The sequence below is a fragment of the Choloepus didactylus genome, chromosome 19, assembly GCF_015220235.1.
Source record: "Choloepus didactylus isolate mChoDid1 chromosome 19, mChoDid1.pri, whole genome shotgun sequence".
NCBI lineage: Eukaryota > Metazoa > Chordata > Mammalia > Pilosa > Megalonychidae > Choloepus > Choloepus didactylus.
Window position 1 is genome coordinate 6,167,719 of NC_051325.1, and position 12,349 is coordinate 6,180,067.

Consider the following 12,349-nt stretch of genomic DNA (forward strand, 5'->3'; position numbering starts at 1 on the left):
TTGTCACCACCCCTAATCTGTATCCATGCAGGGAAGGGAATTCTGACAAATGCAGGTTGGGCTTGGAAGTTGACATAGTCCAAAACTACCATAGTCCACCCATTCTCACACAAATGTGCCTGGCTGAACTGTTTTTATTTTCCAAATAAAAAGCCAAAGCAAAATTATCTCCCACCTACTATGTTTATAATATCCCACATACAATTTGAAACACACCAACTCTTCCCAAAATTGGAGATCAAGTCTGATGTCTCACTTTAACTATCTTTGGTTGATGTTCATTTTTTTTCTTGATGAGTAACATTAAACCATTGATATCCTAAAACTTTAACGCTGTAATATAAGGTAAAGCACTGCCAATGCATTTTATCTTAAAGAACAGAAAAGTGGGAAAAAAAAAGAATTTGTTAATATAAATAAAACTTCCTTTCAAAATAAGGAGGAAACAGAACAATGACAATCCTTTCCGTACCTGGTCACATGATCATAACTGATATTTATAACCATGCTTTTCCAACACCCATTCCATGTACCCTACCCACAGCAAGCACCTCTGCTGGATGTGTTTCTTTGCCTAAGAAATGACTCAGACTTTTATTCCTGAAGGATCTGATATATTGGAAAATTCTGCCAGTTTCAGGTTGCTGATATTTTCCATTAACTCTTACCACAGGAAATGAGAATATTATGAGCTACCTCAGAAGCTCTCTTGCATTTAATATATACTCATTTTTAGTCCCATTTGTAGTAGAAACCCAATTACCCTCTGACAGTTTGGATGAATTGGCCCAGCTAGTAAAGAAACCCCTCCCCCCTTTTCCCTGTTGGTTTATTGATATGAGGAGCCTAAGTGTCCAGGGAACAGTTTCTATTTCTAGTTTGAATGAAACCATTGCCAGGGTAGAAGGACTCTTCTCTTGAAAACTAAACCTCTAGATTAGCACCTGTTGGGTATTGAATCACATCCCCCACAAAAGACATAAATCTCAATCTACATTCCAGTGGGTGTGAATCGATTTGTATATAGGACCTTTGAAGATGTTATTATTAATACAGGTGTGGACTCATTTGCAAATAAGATCTTCAGAGATCATATCTAGATGAGGTCAAATTGAATTAGGGTGGGTTATAATCCATATGGTTTTCTTAGTTTCCTGAGCTGCTATCACAAATGCCACAAATCAGTTTTTGGATTAAACAATGGGAATTTATTGGCTTACGGTTTGGGGGCTACAAGTCCAAAACCAAGATATCAGCATGGCTTGCCTTCTCCCAAAAGAGTATCATTATGGTGCTGATTTCCAGTAATCCTTGGGGTTCCTTGACTTATCTTAATGCCACCTGTCAAATGTTGGTGTCATCTCCTTTCTCACTTCTGTGCCTTCTGGGTCCTCATTATAAGGCCTCCAGTATTTCAAATTAAGCCCAACCCTCATTCCCTCACTAAAAAGTTGTGTCGCTCCCCAACTAAAAAGAGCATCTTCAAGATGTCATATTTATAAACGGGTTTATACCCCCAGGAACGTGGATTAATATTAAGAACATTTTTTCTGGGATATATAACTCAGTCTATCAATGACTGAAGTCTTTATAAAGGAAGCAAATCTAGACAGAAATGCAGAAGACTAAGCAGAATACGGAAAAGCCATGTGACAGAAGCAGACATACAAGCCAATGAACCCCAAGAATTGTGGCAAACCAGCACCAAAATACTACAGATTCTGGGAGAAAGCATGGTGTGTTCAGCATGGAAATTGGACCTCTAGCCTCCAAAATTGTGAGGCAATGAATTCTCATTGTTTAAGCCCACAGTCAACCAGTGTGTGGTATTTGTCATAGAAGCCCTGGAAAAATAGACATAAACCCAAGCAGTAGGAAACAGATTCATGTAGGTTCAAAAATCACTTCTGGAACAAATTTATATTTTGATTATGAATTTAGTGGTTTTAAACCAACAGTAAATTACTATACCTCATTTTATAGCTTGAGTTGACTTAACCTGGGGTTCTCACTTCATACAGTAGTAGTCAACATTGGCTGGGGCTGCAGTTATCTAAAAACTTGAAAGAGCTGGAACACCCATCATGGCTCAATCAGTGGGCTGGCAGTTAATGCCATTTGGCAGCTGGGAGCTCAGCTGAAGCCATTGACCAGAGCTTCTACACAGGGTCTCTCCATGTGACTGGGTTTTCCCACAGCATGGTGGATTGGTTTCAAGCAGGCATAGCCCAAGAGTTAGCATTCTATGAGGCAGGAATCAGAAATGTCCAGGTCTGTGAAGTGCTATATCAAGAAAATGCACAGGATCATTTCTATCATATTCTGTTGATAAGAGCAGTCTCAAGTCCCACCCAAACTAAAGGATGTTGGAAAAGTGACACAGTTACATTGCCTAAGAGCTTATGGGGATAGGAGTGACTATTGCAGCCAGTTTTGGAAAATGCAATTAGCCACATGAAAGAATGTTTGGAGTAGCTCTATTAATAATAACAAGCCCTGGAAGCAATGCAAATATGCATTTGTCATGAACATTAAGAAAGAAACTGAAATATTTATTTAAATAATGGAATATTATACAGGGGCCAAAATAAATTAACTTCTGCCACATTCAACAGTATAGTGAACAGTTACAATATATTGTTGTATGAGAAAAGTCCAAATAGTATAGTTACAGGATATTACACTTCTTAGAAAAATTAAACCAGCTCAAATAAACAATACACTCTGTAGGAACACACAGATAAGAACACTATATTTTTGAAAAAACTATAAACACAAGTTTCAGAATAGTGATTCCCTTGGGTGTCAGAAGGCTAGAGAAAAGCATGAAAGGAAGTTCACAGGTAAATGTATATTTCTATTAATTCTTATATTTTCAAACTGAGTGTGACTTCATAGGGGCTTATTATTCATATACTTTTTATTTAATGACTCTTTATAAGAGAAAAGCATGCCTGTACCAATAACAAGAGTGTGACATGAACTGGGGCATGGAGGTGGAAGAAGAATATATATGTTTCCAGAAATAGGAAAATAATAAGGAATTTCCAAGCCAAAATATAAGTCAAGGCAGAAACCTAGAAGAGTAAGCCAAGCAGTGAGACAACTTTTACCATGGGCATATAGGCCACACCTGGCAAACTTGATTGTGTTTTTAAGGATTCATGTGGTATTGAGAGATATAAGTGTACGGATGAAGGAGAAATATGTCCCCATCATGGATTTTCAAGGAAAGTCAAACTCATGGACTTGAGCAAAGCAGGAGAATACATAACCTCAAGTCATCCCTCTAACAGACATTCAACCAAATTCACAAGCCTTTGTGGTCCATAAAAAACTGCAAAATAACCATAAATTATCAATTTAAAGTGATCCCAGGTGATGGTGACTGGATGAGTCAGGTGTAAATTCCCTTTGAAGAACTCATAATCCCAGGCCTCAAAAGAGAACCCCACAAGCAATTTTCCAAGGAAAATGAGAAATTCCTTGTAAAAAAAATCCTAAACAGAAACACACAGGAAAATAATGTACCCATAGTGAGAGCCAAGAATAGAAATATATATATGTATATATAGGTGGACCTTCAAAGAGGGCAGATAATAGATTTATCACACAAAGATTTTATTACACCTATTCTTAATATGTTTTAAAGAAATAAATGGGATGCTTAAAAATATGTATAAGGAATAAGAAATGGTAAAACAAAATAGACTTAGAAAAAACAAAAAGAGCTCCAAGAACTGAAAAACTTAATTATGGAAAATAAAAAGATATGTATTGATTTGATAACAAATCAGACATAGAAGAAGTGGTAATTAGGGAAATGGAATAAAAGTCAGAAGAAATTATCCAGAATGTATCATAGAGAGAAAGGAGTACAAAACATTACAAAAAGAGATTAAGGGACAAGAGGAAGAGAGTGAGAAACTCTATTATGCATCTAGCTGCAGTACCAGAAGGAAAGAAAAAAGAATGAAGCAAGGACAAGATTTAATCAAATGATAGCTGAGAACTCCCAATAATTGATAAAAGTCATTGAATCACAAATTCAAGAAGCCTAGCAGATGCCAAGCAGGATAAATAAATAGATACCCACCATCAAATTCATCATAGTGGAACTGAAGAAAATAAACAAAGTATTGAGCAGGGATATAATTTTAAATATCTTCTAGCAAAAAACATACTTAATAGTGAACTGATGAAAGATTTCCTTTAGGGGTGGGAACAAGACAGTAATATCCACCATTGACAACCTCTATTCAACAGTGTCTTGAGGACATAACCAGCACTTTAAGGCAAGAGAAATGAAAGAAAAGCAAAAGCTGCAAAAATTGTAAAGGAAGAAACAAAGCAGTCTCTATTCACAGATGATATGACCACATGTAAAGGGAAAAATCCAAAATTACCAGAGGTAAATTATTAGAACTTATGAAATTTTTCCAAGGTAGACAGTTAGAAAATCAAGATTTAAAGTCAATTTTATTTCTATATATCAGCAATAATTTAAAAATTAAAACTTGTCATACCCTTTGCAATATTATTAATTATGAAGTACTTTGTAGTGAATCTAACAAAAGTATGCTAGATCTTTGTAGATCACACTACAAAATTTTATGAGATGACATAAAAAGGCCTAAGTAATCTGACAGATAATTTTGTCAGTTGAAGAGCCAATATTATAAACATGTGGATCCAAATTCAAAAAAGATTTTTCCATTGGAATTTAACAAAGCTAATTTAAAATATTACTGAAAGTGAAAAAGGACAAAACTAATCAACCTGCTCATGAAAAAAGAGCAATATAGGAAGGATTATCTCTCCCAAATATAGAGATTTATTACAGAAATAATAATGATAATGGTAATATGGTATTTGCTTCAGGATAGACAATTGGACAAGAAAAAATATCCAACCTATAGAGACATTTGATTTATGAAAAGATGAAAATGTAACCCAAAGGGGTAAAGAATGGAATTTTCAATAAAATGTGCTATGATACAAATGAAATTGGACTCCTATTTCACACCTTCACCAAGAAAAATTCTAGGTGAATAAAGCATTAGATGTCAGAGACAAAGATATAAGCTTTTAGAAGATAACATAAGAAAATAATTTTATGACTTACACAAAATCCAAAAATGCTAATCACAAAAGAAAAGATAAATGTGACTATGTTAATGTTAAAAGCTTGCTTACATCAAAATGCACTGTGAAAGAATAAAAAGGCACTTTTTCATTGCATGTTGTTTGGAAGAAGCCATTGTGTTATCAGCCACCCCTTTCTGGACTTGCCTAATCAGAAACCTAGGCCTGGAACATTTCCTTATTTAGAAGCTGGGTATTAAGCTCATGCTCAGCCCAGATCCTTCTTCCTTATAGGGTAATCTTCCCTGCTTTAATACACCATGAGCTTCATTGTGCTGCTTAACCCTGTGTATCATGTGGCACTTGGCCAATCCCACTGCATGTCTCTTTCTAGCAGGGATAGAACGGGGTTTCCCAAGGCTGTGTCATGAGAGGCATGTGCTCAGGCCCTGCACTGGCTGTCTGGAGGAACCCACTGGCCATGGGGGACCAAATCCCACTACTGAAGCTGATCTTGCTCTGTCTCTTCTCATTGAGAGTCAGTGCAATGGTTAATTTTGTGTGTCAACTTGGCTAGATTATTATGTGCATTCATTTAGTTGAGGAAGCACTGACCTGATTGTTAGTGTGAGGATATTTAGTAGATGGACTTAAATAATTATTTGTTTACATCAATAGCTGATTACATCTACAATCCACAAAGATTGCCTTCTGCAATGAGGGAGTCTCTTCCTCCAAACATTTGGAGGCCTTAAGATGAGAACAGAGGATTTCAGTAGTCAGAAAGAATTTATGACTCTACTTCACAAGCCCACTTCTTCTGGGGAATATGTGAATTCATTGGCATTTCCAACTTGCAACTTTCCCTACAAACTTTGGACTTGCCAGTCCCCAAGGTCACATGAACCAATTCCTGTAATAAATCTCTTAATATTTGCACAACACTCACTGTGTGTTCCATAGTGACAGTGGTACCGTGGTGCCATGGAACAGGCAGAAGTGCCTGGACTCCTGCCCTTGGTGACCCGTATATCTGTGCTCTTCTCCATGTCATGATGGGCCTTCTCCATGGTGGGTAGCCCAGAACCTTGGCTTGACACACATAACTAAAAAGGAACAAGAATATGGACAATTTTTATAAAAACTCTTAAAAGATAGATAACACAATGGGAAATTGGAAAAGATATTTGAGCAGGCACTTCAAAAAACTAAATGGAGAAAAAGATGAAAAGATGATTCACCTCACTGATAATTAGAGAAGTGCAAATTAACACCTACTCAGATATGCCATTAAAGACACACCATATTGGAAAAAAAATTAATGCCATGATTTGGCAAAAATGTGCACCACCAAGAATAGCTAACAGAAGACCAAATTTGTGCAATCATTTTGGCTGTTTGACACTACCTAGCATAGTAGAACTAGTGAAGATCATAAGGCACACATGCCTAGGTATACACTCCATAAGAATTTCTTGCACAGATGTTCAAGTCACATATAAAAAAACTTTCACACAATAATGATCATAATAGAAAGAACTGGAGGAATGAAACCAATGTCTGTAAACAGTGTAATAGATAAATATAAAGTGGCATATGCATCCACTTATTTGAATACTATCCAAAAGTGAAAAATAACAAAACATATGCTTCACAATAGGTGAATCTTACAAACATAACATTAAAAGAAACAAGTCACAAAAGAATATATCAGTATAAATTCCACTGACAAAGTTAAAAGCAGGCAAAATTAAAATATATTTGCTTATGCATATAAACATGATAAAATATAAAGAAAAATAGACTCCCACACTAGATCATGTTGGAGTAAAGGGCACTGGTCTTGACCTTCTATGATAAGCCAAAGGAGAACACTGGGGTACCAATGAATTAAGAAGAGATAGTGGTTTGGAAAAGCTAAGATGGTCGGAATTTGTGACAGAGTGTACTGGAGAAGAGGGAACTACACAATGGAAAAGCTTAATAAATCTACATACGGATATGCTTGAGAGTGTTGTTGAAAACTAAGCTGCCCATGAATAGAGAGTAAGTCCACAAAGCTAGGAAAAGCACTCATAGGAAGTTGCAAGTTGAAAAATTCCCAGAGCTTGCATGAGAATTTGATCCAGCTAGAATGGAGACATAACTGTGAATACCCAGGGCATTTGTTACTACACACCATAGTACTATGGCTTAACTATCTTCAGAGTAAAGGCTTTTCTATAATCTTCCCAAGCATTTTTAAAGTCTTCAAAAGTCAAAGTTTATCCACAACTTACTTGATTGATTAAGTTCAACACTCATTAAAGAAGTCAAGAAAGTCTGGATACTGGAATATTTACAATATCCAACAAAAACTGTTAGATGTGGAGAGGTACAAAGATGGCTCCATGAGATATTCTAGGGTTCCATTCTCCCACAGAATCTTTGAACAGTAACAGAAACTAGCAGAGCCATTGTCTTAGTTTCCCAGCTGCATCAAAAATGCCATGAAATTTGTTGGCTTAATCAACAGAAATTTATTGACTCTTCCATCAAAATGCAATACACTTGGTGGCAAATTCTCCTTTCTCTTCCAGTTTCCATTGACTTCTAGTTTCTTCTCTTCCATGACTTCATAAAGCTTCCAAGAGCAGGATTAAGGCACAATCTCATTCAGTTGGGCCACATCTTAACTAAAAATAACACGTTAAATAGTTCCTATTTACAATGGGATCACACTGATAGGGAAGGGTTAATATTTAAAATGTTTTTTTAAATTTTTTCTGGAGTTCATAATGCAATATACCCCAACAAACCTCCTCAAAGATACAAAAAACAGTAAAAGGGTTGTAGTAACTGTGTGATTGCAAAATCAAGAAAACACAACAAAATATTTTTGTAAGCGTAGAACTGTAACCTATAACATTCTTTGAAATTTGTTCTGTAATTACTTGTTAAATCATACTTTGAGAGTTATCACTTTTCTATATATATGTCACATTTCACAATAAAAATTTTTGTAAAAACAGATTTGAAAGCAGTGATGTCCTCAATATGGTAACATAAGACAGCTACTGAAAACCCCTCCCAGAGATTCAGTTTAAAAAAAGGACAATTCTCACTTGTTTAGAACTCTGGAGGAAGCTATCAATGGAGAAGGAGCCCACAAAGACTGAATCAAAGAAAGAAAAATAGTCATGTAGGAAACTTCCATCTGACACTGGCCAGTCTTCTCCCCTCCTTGTCATTCAGTCCCACACAGCTTGGCAAGTGCCAACAGACAGAATCTGGGATCCCTCCCACCTCCCACCAGGGGTACAGAGTTTGAAATCTCCCACAGCAGTGAGACAGTTCCCTAACTCTATCCAGACACAGAGACCCAACTCCACAGGGACCCACAGCAGGGGATAAGCCACTGGGGAGGGTGGAATATAAAAGGGAACAAGGAGAAGTTTCCAAACTGGAAGGTTAAGGAGAAAATGGCATAACCTTTCCCAAAAGCAGCAAGTAGCCATGCAGAAACTCCCAGAGTCTTCTGTTTGGAGACCCAGGGGACAGTGGAGGACAACTCAAGATCCATGTCAGTAACGGATGAAGAGTCTGAGAAAACATGGACAGAGACTGTAATTCCAGTCATGGGTCCTGGTACCCATCACCCACCACTGAGGGAAAGAGAAGTGGGTGGCCAGATCCTTACCTGGGGACAGCTGCAGAACTGGGGCAGCTGGGGCCACACTCTTCCACAAGTACAGAAGGGGATACAGACCTGGACTGGACCAGATTTGCGATGGTAAAATGAGGGCACAGGAAACCTGTTGTTTCAAACCTGTCTTCTCAGACATTGTGGATTACAGTTGTTAAACAGCTTCTGAGGATGATTAAGTCACCAAAGAACACCATCTGCTGGGCAGGCAGGAATGGGCAGGAGGAAACTTCAGGGCTTCTCAGAGCCTCTCCAGACCCTAACCCAGGCCCATTGGAGCTGCTCTACACCCCCTGTATGGGTACTCAGGCCTGTTTGGCCTGAGAAATACTGATGACCCAATTGTCAAAGTTTGCCCTATTACAAACCCAGGAAACAAATAAATCCTTGACAAGGAAAAGAAGTTGACCTTCAGAATACACCCATCAAGATAATCAGGTGACCAGATACAAGCAAAAAAATCACAAGGCATACTAAAACTAAAGAAGAAATGGCCCAGACAATGAAACAAATCAAAAAATCAGAGAAGGCACAGAATCTGGAACAACTAACCAAAAATGTGCAAACAAATCTCAGTCAATTTAAAAAAAATTGAAGGAAAATGTGTATAAAGAGATAAAAGATATTAAAAATACACTAGAAGAGCATAAAGAAGAATTTGAAAGAATACGTAGAAAAATAGACATTATGGAAATAAAATACACTGTAGATGAAATTTAAAATATATTGGAGACATACAACAGAGGAATTGAAGGGGCATAAGAAAGAATCAGGAAGCTAGAAGACATAGCAACTGAATTGAATAGACAAAAGACAAAAGGAAAAAAACAATGGAAAAAGTTGAGCAGCGTGCAGGGAAGAAAGTGACAATACAAAGCACAAAAATATATGCACCATGGCCTTCCCAGAAGGAGAAGAGAAGGGAAAGGGGACAGGAAGAATACTCAGATATAATGACTGAGAATTTCCCAACCCTTATAAAAGACATAAATATGTAAATCCAAGAAGCCCAAAATACTCAAACGCAATAAATCTGAATAGACCCACTTCGAGATACATAGTAATCAGACTGACAAATGCCAAAGAAGGAGAAAATTCTGAAAGTAGCAAGAGAAAAAGAGATTCACCATATACAAGAGATGCCAAATAAGACTAAGTGCTGATTATTCTTCAGAAACCATGGAGGCAAGAAGACAGTGGTATGATATATTTAAGATACTGAAAGAAAAACTTGCCAGTCAAGAATTCTCTATCCAGCAAAGCTGTCCTTCAAAAATGAGGGAAAGTTTAAAATATTCACAGATAAACAGAAGCTGAGAGAGTTCATTAATAAAAAACCAGCCCTATCATAACTATCAAAGGGAGAACTGTCAGATGAAAAGGAAAGAAAGACAGAGAGGTCTGGAGGATGGTACAGAATTTAAGAGTATTAGTAAAGGTAACTTAAAGGATAAAAAGAAAGAGAGAGAAAACAGATCTGACAAATAAAAACAAAGGATAAGATGGTTGAATTAAGAAGTGCCTTTACGGCAATAACTTTGGATGTTAATTGATTAAAATTCTCAATCAAAAGACAGATTGGCAGAATGGATTTAAAAATATAATCCATCTATATGTTATTTGCAAGAGACTAATTTTGGACCCAAATATTCAAAAAGGTTGAAAGTAAAGATGGAGGAAAAAAAGCTGGTGTAGCTATGCTAATATCAGACAAAATAGACGTTAAATGCAAAATGTTATGAGATAAAGAAGGACACAATATATTAATAAAAAGGGCAGTTCATGCATAAATATCTATGCCCCTAATCATGGTGTACCAAGGTACATGAGGCAAACACTGGCAAAAATGAAAAGAGTAATAGTGGAAGACTTCAATATACTTCTCTCCCTAATAGATAGAATATATAAGCAGAGGATCAATAAAGAAACAGAGAACAAAAATAATATAAATGCTCCAGACCTAATAGACATATATAGAATAATTCACCTCAAAACAGCATGATATGCATAATTCTCAAGTGCTCATAGAAAATTCCCCAGGATAGACCATATGTTGCGGCACAAAACAGGTATTAAAAACTTTTAAAAGACTGAAATTATAGAAAGCACTTTCTCTGATCATAAGGGAATGAAGCTGGAAATCAGTAACAAGTAGAGAACCACAAAATACACAAATATATGGTGGTTAAAAAACACACTCTTAAACAATAAGGGGTCAAAGAAGAAATATCAAGAGAAATCAGTAAATATCTTGAGATGAATGAAAATGAGAACACAATGTATGGGATGCAATGAAGGCAGTGCAGAAAGGAAAATTTATAGCCCTAAATGCCTACATTATAAAGGAAGAAAGAGCTAAAACCAATGGCCTAATGGAACAACTGGAGAAACTGGAGAAAATACGGAAAACTAATACCAAAGAATGCAGAAGGAAAGAAATAACCAAGTTTCGAGCAGAAATTAATAAAATGGAGAATAATAAAACAATAGAGAGGATCAGTGAAGTTGGTTCTTTGAGAAGATTAATAAAATAGATAAGCCCATAACTACACTGACAAAGACAAAAGGAAAGATGCAGAAAACAAATAAAATTAGAAATGGGGGGCATTACAATGGACTCCAAAGAAAAGTAAAAGCTCATAAGATGTTACTATGAATGACTATTTGCCAACAAACTAGACAACATAGATGAAATGGACTACTTCCTAGAACCACACATAAACCTACACTGACTCAAGAAGAAATAGGCCTCAACAAATCAGTCACAAGAAAAGAGATAGAATCAATCATCAAAATCTACAGACAGAGGAAAGCCCAGGATGAAATGGCTTCACAGGTGAATTTTACCAAGCATTCCAAGAAAAATTACCATTCCTGCTCAAACTCTTCCAAAAATTAAAGAAGAGGAAACACTACCTAACTCATTCTATGAAACCAATATCACCCTAATACCAAAGCCAGATAAACATACTACAAGGAAAGAAAACTTCAGACCAATCTATCTAATGAATATAGATGCAAAAATCCTCAAAAAAATTCTAAATGAATCTAATAGCATATTTTTTTTTTAGGAATACTCTTTTTTTTAATCATCATTTTATTGAGATATATTCACATACCATGCAGTCATACAAAACAAATCGTACTTTCGATTGTTTACAGTACCATTACATAGTTGTACATTCATCACCTAAATCAATCCCTGACACCTTCATTAGCACACAAACAAAAATAACAAGAATAATAATTAGAGTGAAAAAGAGCAATTGAAGTAAAAAAGAACACTGGGTACCTTTGTCTGTTTGTTTCCTTCCCCTATTTTTCTACTCATCCATCCATAAACTAGACAAAGTGGAGTGTGGTCCTTATGGCTTTCCCAATCCCATTGTCACCCCTCATAAGCTACATTTTTATACAACTGTCTTCGAGATTCATGGGTTCTGGGTTGTAGTTTGATAGCTTCAGGTATCCACCACCAGCTATCCCAATTCTTTAGAACCTAAAAAGGGTTGTCTAAAGTGTGCATAAGAGTGCCCTCCAGAGTGACATCTCGGCTCGTTTTGGAATCTCTGCCACTGA

At 36.4% G+C, this 12,349-nt stretch overlaps 1 pseudogene; it reads left to right on the top strand.

Moving 5' to 3' along the window:
- Positions 1-12,349, top strand: part of LOC119516030 — a 600,140-nt pseudogene that overhangs the window by 455,448 nt on the left and 132,343 nt on the right.